The sequence below is a fragment of the Protopterus annectens genome, chromosome 3.part1 (assembly GCF_019279795.1).
Source record: "Protopterus annectens isolate FY-2018-M chromosome 3.part1, PAN1.0, whole genome shotgun sequence".
NCBI lineage: Eukaryota > Metazoa > Chordata > Ceratodontiformes > Protopteridae > Protopterus > Protopterus annectens.
Genome location: NC_056732.1, coordinates 1,125,016,857 through 1,125,029,558, shown reverse-complemented (window position 1 = coordinate 1,125,029,558; position 12,702 = coordinate 1,125,016,857). Strand labels below are relative to the sequence as shown.

General features: G+C 42.3%; 1 protein-coding gene across 1 annotated transcript in view; it reads right to left on the bottom strand.

Moving 5' to 3' along the window:
* LOC122797757 (transient receptor potential cation channel subfamily A member 1-like) overlaps window positions 1–12,702 on the bottom strand; it is a 1,751,748-nt gene that overhangs the window by 1,349,749 nt on the left and 389,297 nt on the right. The window lies entirely within an intron of this gene.

The window sequence follows — 12,702 nt, the reverse complement described above, 5'->3', positions numbered from 1 at the left end:
GTTCCAAAATTCAATTTATTGCAATTTGAGAACCTATTATCCCTGTTCCTTCTGTGACCCCCCTTTTGGTGAAGTTAGGTCTAAAGGATATCAGTCTGTACAACCTAATAGCAAACAGGGATTGGCAACTCATGAAGGTCGAGACATGGAGCTCAAACTACCGATTCACATCCTTGTCCTTTGGCTTGTCTACTGCACACAGGATTTAAAAGTCTCTAGTTGCAGTCATTGCTTTCTGTAAGGCAAAGTGAGTTTGCATACATCCATAACTAGATGACTGGCTCATCCAGACCTCATCCCTATTGGAGATATAAGGGGATCTGAAGATCACTATTACCTGCTTACAAGGCCAAAAGTCTCAGCTATAGCCATCAGGGCAAGTCATCTTCTTTGCAGCCTTTTTGGACACAGACAAGCAGAAAGCTTTCCTATCACCAGACAAGTTCCTCTTACTAACATAAAATCTCAAAAAGATTGCCAGTGTCAACAATATTTCTGGCATGGAGTTCCTCAGAACATTGGGACAGTCCTGAAATAATTATCTTTCCATTCTCATCACTGTCCTGCTGTCCATCTCCAGAATACACACACACACCCACACGCACACACACACACACACACACACACACACATATATATATATATATATATATATATATATATATATATATATATATATGTGTGTGTGTGTGTGTGTGTTTGTATGTATATATGCCCTAGGTCTACATCAGGTTGTCCTTTCTATATATTAACATGACTTATCTATAACCATCTACCTTTGCCTCCAAGACAAAAACATAAGGCCCTCGTAAATCAGTAGCATGTAAAAGATCACTGTTAAAACTGAAATATGAAATATTTACCCTGTCTTTTATTCTCTGTTCTTTGAGAAGACCCTTCCACTCAGTGCACAGATAAAGAACCTAGTCTGTAGCAAAAAGGTATAGTTATACTTGCCAGACCCCAAAAACCAGGAAACAAAAGCACCTACACTACCCCGTTCTCATAGCAACGGGTAGAACTAGCTTGTATAGCTATGGAAACATTCAAGGATTTGGTGCTACACCAGACAAGTGTATACACTGCTGCTGTTTCTGAGCTCACCAAATGTTTCATTTAAAAACTGCAGAAGCCTTATAGGTCTTATAGGACATACCTGGTAAGGCAGTCTATATGGTTGTTACATTTCACTATTGATAATTATATCTGTGCCTTTGGTCTTGTTGACCAGCATAGGACACCTGTAATCTGAATGTCATCATCACCTATCCAATAAGTGTATATCTTATTTGCTGTGTGTTATGCCTCAAGTAGAATCTTACATGATGTCTTGTATATGCTTAATACTGAGTTGTCTACAATTATCTTTTCATATGACAATGGTACTTCAAAGCTGACAATCAGTAGTGGAGTCAGAGGAAGACATATCAGGCAGCTTTTAGTAGTTGTATTGACATTATGTGTCATTTGTTTGATATGTAAATTACATGACATATCTTTGTTATATAGGGTCCCTGAACTACTAACAGCCATGAAAGCCTGGTAAGTGCATATCGTCATTAGCACTGTAGTTATACAGGTGTCCCAGATGTCAGTGCTGCACTGCATCATTTAACATCCATGAATGTGCCATGAGTAATCTGTCTCTTTTTGTAGGATGTCCATTATCTCCTTCCTCCAGTAGCCTTTTAACTGATCCTGAGGGGGGTGTGATGTGTCTCACTGTGATACTACAGTCCATGGCACACAGACCACTGCAAGGGGACAGCCATGTGCTTCTTTGTGTAGCTTCCGATAGGGAGGATAATTTGGCCAGTCATTATGATGATGCAGAGACATCATTTGATGAACATGAAGATGATGACCCTGATTTGCTGTCCCATCTAGAGTCTGGTAATGATGGTGAGTCTTTCCAATGACAGACCAATGTTATCTGTTGTAGTGCACATGAGTGTAGCTGAAGTGCATGGACAGATATCAGAGAGCGTTTGCTTACTTTTGCAGGAATGTGAATGTTCTTAGTGATGTCATGGCTCTGACCTGCACACCCCTGTCACCGATTGTGTTGAACACCAGCTATATGTGTTACATAATGGTCAGGAGTACAGATATGGAGAGGTCATGGCAGCACTGGTTGTACAGCATGACAGTAAGTTGTCTGTTACATGCTCTTTCGAAAGCCTTGTTGTGTGCCCTAACTGTACTAAGCAGCTTACCACCAGTGGGAAGAGGGACACCCCCTCCCATTACACCCACATATGGCCCTCAGACATCAATGTCTGTGCTGCAATGTGTATATACATCTGCTGTGGGTCAGTCATCTGTGAATCCAGGACTCATGTCCAGATAGACACATCACACTACTGCTCCTACACACACTGTGTTCCAAAATGCTAGTCTTACCACATCCAGATCCTCAATAAAGCATTGTGGGCCAAGTGTTTCTGGATGTGGCAGGAGCATTCAGGACCATGGTATTAGTGATCAGCATGAGGTCCCTAGACTGCGTTAAAGTAACACTGACAGTTGTCCTGTCGTGTCATTCTGATCCTGAGCCAATAATGACTGCTGGGCTAACCATTAACTAATCAGTCTGTAGATGTTTTTTCAAATGTCTGATGCCACAGAATTTTCCTGATAATTTCTCTGACCTATATGACTAGCTTCAAGTTGTAATATGTAGTACTTCTTTGTCATTTGTATATGTTATTACATGTACTGATAATAGTAATGCTCTTTGTGACTATCTCCATGCTTCTATATTTGCATATTTTTCTAGTTGATATATAGCACACATTTACATAGCTAGCATGCTGACTTAGTCATCCAGCATTGATTGCTAAATTACAGATTTCTTTGTTGTCTACTACACATAATCCTATGCTACTTATGGCATTTTAATATGGTACTGCACATGCCCGATATGGCTGCACTCAGCTGCACTTATTTGGACCTGTTTCCATTTTTTATCCCCATGCTGGCATATAGTTCTGTTGTGTACCTTCCCATATCTCTCTGATTCCGCACACTTATGTGTATACCTGTATTGCTGTATCCCCACAATTTCTCTGTGTCCCATGGCTACCGTGGATCACTGGTATTGATGATATGCATGATTGAATGTATTCTTATCTCAAAATCAGTCATGTAACAGCAATGACCTCTGCATTGAAGCATTGCCTTATGTGTGACATTTCATGTTATGCATAAAATGTGAGGCTTGTTTGTATTTTTTTTATTTCTGGTCAGTCCTTGTATGTTTGTAATTACTCATGCTCATACCTCTCAGTTGTACATATTTTCCCAGAATGTCAAGATTTTTGGCTCATATTGTCAGTCTGTTCCTCATAAAAATTGTGTTTTTTTTTACAAATCACCGGGATGATTTAAAGATTGAATTTAATAAGTAATGATAATCATTTGAGTTTCAGAATTCATATCCTTCAGAAAATGTATGGTAACAAACATCCTGTTATTCTAGCAACTTTCTAAGTTTATAACAGCAGTATATAAAATGTGTCCCTATTTTTGGGCCTTTGTCTCCCCATTTTGTCAGGCTTTGTCCAGATTTCTTGCAGTAAAAGGTTGAGAGGTATGCTGATGCTACTGTATGCTGTTCACTGTTTTGTACCACAGTGTTACCCATCACGCAATGCTATGTGTGTTGCGTCAATGTTAGTGTACAGCCCCTGTTTTTTTTTATGTTTGTGCTGATACATTTCCATAGACTGCAAGAGCCTAGATTAGTTGTGGTATGTTATCTGTATGATGCTATCCCACCTGTACAATGACACCTTCTGTTGTGCATGCCTCCTGTATGCCACACATTTGCCTTCATTGTCATCTTTGGTGATGTACCTTGCAGAAAGACTTCCTGTGGTGATGTTTCCTCTGTATATATATATATATATATATATATATATATATATATATATATATATATATATATCCAAATGTATTCCTTGCTGAGTGTTGTGTATATGTTCTTACAGGTATATTATATGCTTCTCTTGTGTATGATGTTCAAGGTGCATGATGTCATGGGGCAATGTGTGACCACCACTGTTTATTCTGTGTACATTTGTAGATGTGGCTGGGCATGACTCAAAGGTGTGTGTCTAACACTGTTGTGCTGCCTGAGCTAGACTATATGGTCGCATCCTTCATTGACCATGACTATTTTTTCTCACCCCTGTTTCCTGCTGATCATTCTGTGATAGCACAACATGAGACATCTGGAGTTCTTGGGGTAAGTCACCCACAACCGTGAGTGGCAGACTACCATGTTTTTTATTTTATCATGTTGTGAAGCATGGCACCCAAGGTCACCAACTGTTATCCCTTTTCTGGTGTGTATTGTAATGCACCCCAGAGTGTGCCCAGACATCTTTACCTTGCTTTCTGCACACCAAACATATGCGTGGTGTTTTTTTCTGTCATAGGGTATGCTTTCTTGCATGTACCCTTAACAAGAGTTGATAGGGTTCTGTATGGTGCCATTAACCTAGGCTCCAGTAGATAAACGCAGTCACCTGTTTTCAGGGGGATGAGAATGAATATTTTATTCCTCTTGCTTCCTGTGAGAAAGGCTAGCTACTGCTTACCATACAGTGTTGGTCATGTACTTATCTAGTAGGAACCCCACCTTTGTTTCACCATGTTCTCTCATAAACAAGATCGTGCAAACAATTTTACAAAAATTGTGAAAAGACAATTTTAAGTGAAATCTGTATTTTGCCATTATAGTATATAGCATGCAGCCTCAAAACAATAACAGGTAACACTCTTTTCTAAGGAGAAAGGCTCTGGTGTAGTGGTGTAACAAGGTACTAAGACAGTGGGGTATGCAAATGAGAAAATTTTACTGAATAGCAAAATAGGAGACCATTGTCTGGATGCACCTAACTGTATAGGAGCTATAAGGCAGTGGTGTAAGAAGGAGAAGCAGCTGACATGAAAAGGAGGTGTGTCATGCTTGGTGTAAGCACATTGGAGCTCCACAGCTTCCATTTGAGCTTAGCTCAGCACAGCTAAGCAAGGGTGTGTGCCTGAGGCTGTATTTACTTATTCCATGAAATGTGGAGCCTGTTCGCATCCGGGGGGGGGGGGGGATTTCTGCCTAAAAGTGTGGTGCGCACCAGGTCTTAAAAAAAAATAAAATAAAATAAAACAGAAATAGCAGAACTGTCGACATTTGGGCAGTGGGTTTGCGCGGCGTGTCTCTGGGCTTAAAATGGAAGGAAATGGGAAAGGGAAAAAGAAAAAACAGGTAATAGCAGAATAAAAGCAATCAAGTACAAATAATATAGCTGGCAGGTGGAATCTATCATAGCAAGCCAGACATACAGGCAGCATCTGCAGTACAACAGTATAAACTATGCAAACACCTTTCAGTCTGGTTTTTCCCACAAGCTCTGCACCATTGGTGTACACACTCAGGGTAATTTTAACCGACAAAATGTTAGGGGCTGCTGTCACTGTGATACATCAGTATGTGCTAGAGGCTGAGGGTGGTGAAGAGGATAATGCTGACAACCGTCCCAGACTGAGGAGGAGGAGAAGAATGTTCAGACCCAGGGTAACTAACCTACCAGGGGCTACATGACCTGGAGATAGTAGAGCACTACAGGGTAGACAGGGACATACTTCAGCATTTCATCGAGCTGTGTAGGCCTCACCACAAACCCAGAGCCAACAGAGGGGAACCCATCCCAGTGGATACCAAGGTATGTGTAGCCTTTAGAATACTAGTTAGAGGTACTTTCCAAAGACCTACTGGGGACATCATGGGGGTCTCACGGGCATCTGCATCCAGGGTACTCCATCCAGTTCCTGAATGCCATGCTACCACATGCCAGTGAGCACATTTACTTCCCCAGCACCCGTGAGGAGAGGACCAGCAATATGCACCTCTTCCACCATATAGCGGACTACACGGAGTTACTGGATGCCATAGACTGCATGCACATCCACATCAAAGCACCACTCAGTGAACAGGGTATGGTCTACCTAAACAGCAAGGGCTTTCACTTCATCAACTGTCAGGTCATGTGCAATGCCCAGGGCATTATCATTAATGTGTGTGCTGGCAGACCTGGAAGCTATCACAACTCCCACATCTGGCATTCCTCACAGCTGTACCAGGGATTTGCCAGGTGGGACATCCCATATGGCCATCTGGTGGGGGATGCACTGGAGCCCTGGATGATGACACCCATCAAAAATTCACACCCACCCACTCAAGAATACTATAACGAGGTACATGCACAAACCAGGATCATTACGGAGCTTGTGTTTGGGATGCTCAAGTCATGGTTCCATTCCCTTGACATATCTAGTGGACTCTTGCAGTACTCTCCAGCCACATGTGCACACATGTTCATAGTATGTACCATGCTACACAATATGGTCCTGCAACAACAGCTATGGCAGGAACAGCATGGGGAAGGGCCACACAGCCCCCCACCATTGACAAGGTCCCAACAGGCACAGAGGGACTTGGAGGAGGAACCCGTTGAGCCAGCTACTGTAGGGAGACAGATGCATGCCCAGTATGCCCTGACCTTGGCAAAGAGGCAATGCATAGCACACACACAGACACTTTAGGGACCCAGGGACTGACACCTCTCTCCAAATCGCACACACAGTGAAATGGATACCACACACATTACACTACCTGTACCTTACCATGTGTAGGCAATGTAATGCATACATCCAACATAAGCAGCCCTCAAGCACAGTCCTCACAACTGCTGCAGGCACAAGGTAAGTCAGTCTTCTTAACAATAAATTAATGGAATAGTATGTTCTGGTAGCATATCTATGGTATTGCTGCATACATGCATGGAAATGTGGTGGCCTACTAGGATAGTAGTAGACAACTGACAGCCATGTGGGATACCAGAAAATTTTTGCCCAATACTGGCTCCCCCACACTATGTAATAGTACCCAAGGTAACAAATCCCACTGCAGTATATGTGGGGGGCCAACTGACTGGGGAGTCATAGTTCACAGGCATGGATGTCAGTGTGCTGGTCCCATACTCACCCCTCTGCCTCACCCAGCAAGTTAGTCATAGAAAACCATAAAGAAATGTCTGTCAAAGGCCCACAAAGGTTGACAATGATGAGATACCCACATAGAGACTTACACAGTGATAGCACAGCAGGTCTTGCAGTTGCAGTAAGGCTCTGAAAGGTACGAAGTCTGAAACTCAAATGTATGCCATTACAATCTGACCTGTAGTCTTTAGTGATATGACTCTAGTCTCCAAGACAGGGCAAAATGCTATGCTAAATGGAACCAAAATGTAAAGCAAATATCAGCACAGTCTGTGCAAATGTGTACAGTTGACAGGTATGCTCCCCCACACACCCATATTCCGACAGAAATGCATTAACATGTATGTTTGTAGGGAAATAGCAGCAGAGCACACATTGCCAGGGATGTCCCAATCAACATGATAACTTATTGCATGTTCACAATATGCAGGGGTCAGTGAGCTATGTACATGTGTGGTTAATACTGTAAGGATGTGGCCAGCACTTACTTCCTAGTTCCTAGGGGTGTTGTGTCCCAGTGGCCTAGGTACAATACTGTGGTTGGCAGGGCCATGTTCCAAGAACTGCACTGCCAACTATTCTGCATGTCAGCTACACCTATGGTAGGAGTTGTACACACTGTCCAGACATCAATATCTGTTAATGCAGGAAAGCTGGACAGGTTATGGACAGGGGCACACATATGGACAGTACACATAACAGGGTCATGTTAAACCAGCAATGGCAGGCAGTGGGGAAGCAGATGTCATACCCATAAGAGCAAACAAGAAATTACCAAATCGGTCTCCCAACTGTCCTTGTTTGGCAGATTACTAATACCCTGTCCACATGTGTGGACCTTTGTCTGACTGTCATATTTGGGCCTGTCCAGCTCTTAGTCTGTGAGAGTATGACAGCTAGGCCCACATGTAGCCTCATAATGACATATAGCAACACAAACCATCTAAGGACCACAGGAAATGGAGTGGTGCAATGATGGACAACCTGATAAATAGGTACACTCAGAGGTGAAGTCCGCAACCCTGTGTGTGATGTAAAGGCATACACCCCACCCACATTAGAATTACAAATACAAAACAGCGGTGACTGGGGCCAAAGCCTGTGACTGGACTACAGAAGGACAAAGAGACACACATAAACGGAAGGTGAACCACTGGCCAAACAAATAGAAAATGTGCATACCAGAAAATATTGTGCAGTAACATAGGTGCCATGCAGTGTATGGAGTCAGTAAACATCACCTGCAAATACACAACACACACCCATGTAAGTGGATGTCTGCAGCAAAACATAAACCCAAAAAATGGACACCTCAGAGGCAAAATCCCATGAGAACTCCTCAAACCTACACACCACAGACCATGTAGACACTACACATTAAGGTTTTGCAAACACTAAGGCCTTACCCCAAACCCCAAACACCTATCCTACACAGATAGGCTAACAATACTGTCCCTCTACCCTGTTCCATTCAAGGCCCACTCCATCAACCTGTAGGTGCAGCATCAACCTGGGCTGTGATATCAGTATGACATGTTGGTGTGACAGATACATGTACCACACACTCCCCCATCTGCGGAATACACTCCCTGTCAACAGCAAGCCAAGTGCCTCAATACCCCTAGTGATGTGCTCCCTGTATAAGTGCATGGGAAACACAAAAAACAGTCCTGTGATTCTACCTCTGTCCCTGCTGGACAGAGGCTCTGTGCGCTGACATGTCATAACATGGGCTACACTCTTGTCTGTGTGGGTTATAAGGGCTTCAGAGCCAATACTCTACTAATGTCATAGCAACTTATCAACCTAAACACAACTGTCTGTCAGTGGTTCACCACATTACTCTGTACTGCTCTGCCTCTGACATACCTGGAAGTCACAGTGCTATGTGGAATATACTACAGATATAATGGACATTTCTGCACAGTAGAATGCACTTTGTACCCCTACCCATACCTCTAAGCCTCTGACAGCAAGACATCTGGACAGGGTCACAAATAAAAGTGGGACAAAGGCCCAATGATAGGCATGTGTTGTAAATATTGTCCTTACATACTGAGAAGGTTAGTAGAATAATGGGTTTTGCATTAGCAGTAATTGTCTGAAGGTTATGAAGTCTGAAACACTAATGTCTGTCATTATTTTGTAACGTCATTCTTCAATTATATGCAACTAACTTGGAATAAAAACACAAGTTTATGTAGACTGGATGAAACTTCTTGACAAACACCTGGACAGTCTTCTAACAAATGTACAGTTGAGAGGTATGGCCATACCAGGATATGACGTCTCAGGTAAGAAGAATACCACATAAGCAAGAGATCCCCAGCCAGTATATCACCAAGTTGCTGGGCTGTTTACACAGCTTCATCAGTCAACCGGCTCTAGCCACACCTCTCAACTGGCCTTTTTGGGCAAGAATGTATATAGTCGGGCTCATAATATTGGTCTGTGCATCATACATCTTGTATTCCTCTGGTAAAGCACTGTAATGATCTGATGATATCTGTCACTGGGTAGTGACATAATACATTCCAGCATCAGACTTCAGATAAATCAGAAAATATCTGCTAATACAAACCCAGTACCTCTATGAAAGTCCTGTTTACTTTTGAGAGGTATGGCTGTAGCTCACAAAATCCCAGACCAGAGTTCAGTATCTCTGGAATGGAGTCCCACTCTCACTATAGAAGATCATACTGGGCATGCTGCTACACTTAGAGAATCACAGGCCATGTTGGAACCCACATCGGACTATTTAACTATATTGTGCATATATACATATATATATATATATATATATATATATATATATATATATATATATATATATATATATATATATATATATATATATATATGTATATCTTTGCATACAGACAGCTATGTACACTTTAACTGTCCCTACACCCACACATATCAGCCAGGACTACCCTCAGCTAGCTGTAGGTGGCCCATATGTGATATATCTGCATCTGATGTGTCTGATACACAGACACATATATGAGCAACACATAACAATATGTCAAGCATACACACACATAGACATGGAGAAGAGAAAGACAGACAGTGATAGAGAAGGAGAGACACAGGGGGACAAACAGAGAGTGATTCATACACAGGGATACCCTGAATAGCATAGAGTGATGTCCTGCTGCAAACAGTGGCATACTGGTTGTAACCAGTCACATATGCCAGCATGAAGGCAAGCTCTATTGTGTAACATATTGAGGTGGGGCTAATTACATCACATATCACATCACCTGCGTGTGCCTGTAGGTTTATGTATCAGGACGCCGTTCCCACTCAGTACACTTCTCATTGCCCTACTTCACAAGATCTGCTGCTATCATTCACATTAGAAGTACCATTGGACACCTATCAGCCCTAAAAGCTCTGTAGCACGTGCAATATGTAACACTAAAGTACAAATACCTAGATAGGTAGAGGTTCTAATCTCAGTCCTGGAAAATGTAAATGTGTGCATGTTTGTTAGTTTGTAGGTCAAACATTTTTATGCCATTCCCATCCAGTACACTTCCCAGTGCCCTACTTTAGCAGTCCTGCTGATGTCATTCCCCTTAGAAGTACCTTTGCACAGCCCCAGCCCTATAAGCTCTGTAGCATGTGCAATAACTATGTAACACTATTGCAGAAATAATGAGAGAGGCAGCGGTTCTATTCCTAGTTCTGGCAAATGTATGTGTCTAAGTGTGTATGTTTGTAGGATGAAGTATTTTGACTTTCCCACCCACAACACTTCCCAGTGTCCTACTTTAGCAGTCCTGCTGATGTCATTCACCTTAGATGTGCCTGTATACACCTGTCAGGCCTCTAAGCTCTGTAGCATGTGGGATAACTGTGTAACACTATAGTATAAATAACTAGATAGGCAGCGGTTCTATTCTTAGTTCTGGCAAATGTGTGTGTGTGTATGTTTGTAGGATGAAGTATTTTGAGGACTTTCCCACCCACAACACTTCCCAGTGCCCTACTTTAGCAGTTCTGCTGATGTAATTCACCTTAGAATTACCTTTGGGCACTTGTCAGTCCAATAAGCTCTGTAGCACATGCGGTAACTGCGTAACACTATAGTACAAATAACTAGATAGGCAGAGGGTCTATTCCTAATTCTGGCACATGTGTGTGTGTATGTTTGTAGAATGAAGTATTTTGAGGACTTTACCACCCATTACACTTCACAGTGCCCTACTTTAACAGCCCTGCTGATGTCATCACCCTTAGAAGGTATATAAGCTCCGTGGCACGAGTGATAACTAAGTAACTGTATAGTATAGATAACTAGATAGGCAAGGGTTCTACACTCAGTTGTGGCAAATATATGCGTGTGTCAAGGTGTTTGTAGGGTAATGTATTTTGATGCCCTTCCCACCCAGTACATTTCCCATTGCCATACTTTTGCAAGGGCTCTGGATGTAATCACCTTAGACATACCTTGTGACACTTTTAAATCCTATAAGCTCCATGGTGCTTGTGATAACTGCGTAACACGGTAGTACACATAACTAAATAGGTAGGAATTCTAAACTCAATACTGGCAACATTGACACTGTGTATGTGTGTGTGTGTGAGAGAGAGAGAGAATCACATCATCCATGTGTGTGTGTGTGTGTGTGTGTGTGTGTGTGTGTGTGTGTGTGTGTGTGTGTGTGTGTGTGTTTGGGTGAGAATCATATCCTCTGGGGCTGTGGGTTATACCATTTTGATGCGTGTACCACCCAGTACACATCCCATTGCCCTACTTTACAAGGCCTGCTGATGTCATTCACCTTAGACGTACCTGTATACACCTGTCAGCCCTCTGAGCTTTGTGGCATATGCAGTAACTGCATAATACTATAGTGGAAATAATTCGATTGTTAGGGGTTCTAATCTCGATATTGAAAAGTATAGTAGTGTGTGTGTGTGTGTGTAGGATATCCCCTGTGGATGTTGGATGTGTAGGTTATACAATTTTTAGACCTGTTGACCCACTGCCCATGGCATTACTTTAAAGACCATGTCAATGGCATCTGCCTCACATACACCATGTAACACTATACAGCCCATACCAGTCATCTGTACATATGTACATGGGATATCCACATGTTAGCAACCTATATGTGGTCTGTGCCCCCGAACAATTGAGTATTCCTGTGTTATCATTGCCAAATATGTCACAGTTACCATAGTGAGACACATGCCAGCATCAGACATTGTACCTGACTGACACATAATGCTGATAGAAAGTCTGTCACTGTATCTCTTATGCAGGTTTGTAGGAGCAGTAGATGAGACCAATTGCTATGTCTGGTGGGTTATCTCACCATCCATGAATACATTCGCAAGATTACCTGTTGTAAGAGGTTGTGTGTTATATCCCAGGTATATAATCTATGTGGAGCATGTCATATGTGCGCAGCACTATAATACATATAAGTGGATATGTAGGGTTACTAATATGTCTATTGGCAACTGTGTATGTGTTTCTGTATGCACAGTGCATGTGGCTGTCTTTAGTGTTTGTATGTGATGGGTATAAAATATTGTGTGTCTCTTCCACCCTGTGAACTCCCCCATTGCCAACCTAGTGACAGCCCATACAGATGTCATCCACCATACAAGCACAGTTACACAGTT